The sequence below is a fragment of the Herpailurus yagouaroundi genome, unplaced genomic scaffold (genome assembly GCF_014898765.1).
Source record: "Herpailurus yagouaroundi ecotype Mexico unplaced genomic scaffold, PumYag 141, whole genome shotgun sequence".
Lineage (NCBI taxonomy): Eukaryota > Metazoa > Chordata > Mammalia > Carnivora > Felidae > Herpailurus > Herpailurus yagouaroundi.
The window spans coordinates 12,999,206-13,000,994 of record NW_024412396.1 but is presented as its reverse complement, the minus strand read 5'-3'; positions in this window follow the sequence as shown (position 1 = coordinate 13,000,994).

The window sequence follows — 1,789 nt, the reverse complement described above, 5'->3', positions numbered from 1 at the left end:
GGGGCTAAGAGAGAAGGGGACAGGATTTGAAGCAGGCTCTAGGCTGAGAGCAGAGAGCCCAATAGGGGACTTGAACATGCAAATCATGAGATCATGATCTCAGCCAAAGTCAGATGCTTAACTGACTGAGCCGCCCAGGGGCCCCATGGCTGCTGTTTATTAAGGCTTTAGATCTGATCCCCCAGCTCACTGTCTTCACCTGTATCTTTAAGCTCATAAACTTAGCTCACACCTGTCCCATCTGAAAATCAAACCAAACAAAACCCCTAGCTACCATCCTATCTCTTTCTCTTCACAAGCTTCCTGCAAAGATAAATCTGATTAGCTCACTTCTCTTCTTACCTCCCTACTCCCTCTCTAATCCGGTTTTTGCCCTTATCACTCCACAATGAATGAGTCATCAATTGAGCCCCATGTGGACAAAACAAATTGGCACTTCCCTTCCAACTTTTGGTTGATCTCCCTGAGCCACTTGATCTCCTGGCTGTCCCTTCTTTTCTTGGCTTCTCACACAGGTCTCCCCTCCTTACTATCAAATCTCAGCTCCTCTTGAGTGCCCTTTATTGGCTCCCTTTGGACTCATCCCCTAAATGCCAGAGTCCCTGGGTTTATTCTGTACTCTGTTCTTTCCATTCTCTGTGCTTTCCCTGGGTGACCTCATCTACAACCACAGCTGCAGTTACTAGGGACTTATTGAAAATTCACATGCCTGTTCAGACTTCTCTTCTGACTTCTGGGCCCATAGGCCTACATGCCTCTGGACAACTCCATTTAAATGTCCCTCAGGTACCTCAGCCTCAGTGTCACCTTAACAGAATTCATGTCTTTTCAGTCAGATGTCTTCCCCTGGATTCTTTGTGAATATTGTCATCATCCAGGATCCCAGCTTCTTTCCCCCATTTCTAGTCAGTTATGAATAATAGCAAGATGAGGGAATTTTTGTTCCCTAGAATCCCAGAGAAGTTGAGGGATGCAGATTGGCTTGATAGGGCTGTACGCCCAAGGAGAAGCAGCGGATTGAGGAGCTACACATACAATGGAGAGAACCAGGTGGTAGGAATGGCATATTGGGAGCTGGCCCAGTGAGGGAAGGGTAGCTATGGGTGATGCTTCCAATCCTGGGTAACCTTAACTGAGCATCAGTGGGTGCTGAGGTATTTGGAGCTCTGGAAGAAAAAGGAACAAAGCTGGAACGTACCCAAACAGATCTGAAAAGAAATACTTCAGAGAGGAATGGGGACACAGAGAAGCCCAACACAGTAAGACTTGGAAATGGGAGGGCCAAGTGTACTTCAATTTCTCAAGGGTAAGAAGCCCCTGAGTGAGTATGGGTTATAGATGTTCATTTCATTTACAGGTTCTACCTCCAACCTGATCTTCTTTTTCTTAGTATCCTCTAGGCTACTGCACACCCCCAACTCTTGTTTCATCTTATCAAGCTGTTGTCTCTTTTAACTTTTGTATGTTAAGGTAAAAATTCCTTTGCTTCTTACACAAGGCCCTTCAGGATATGGTCCCCGTTTACCATGTAGCCCCATCTCTTGCTCCTGACTACACAGTCTTTTTGCTTCAGCCACATGAAAGTTTTTCCAGCCCTTTAAAGGCATCACACCTCCATATAGCGGTTCCATGTGCCTTTTGGAATATCTGTCTTACCCTCTCCTCCCTAAACTCATTCATTCTGCCACTTCTACTTTTCCCTCAAGCACCATCTCAGAAGCCTTTTATAACCCCAATCTGATTTTCTCTGGCCTATCATGGCATTCTACACATAAAAAAAAAAAAAAAA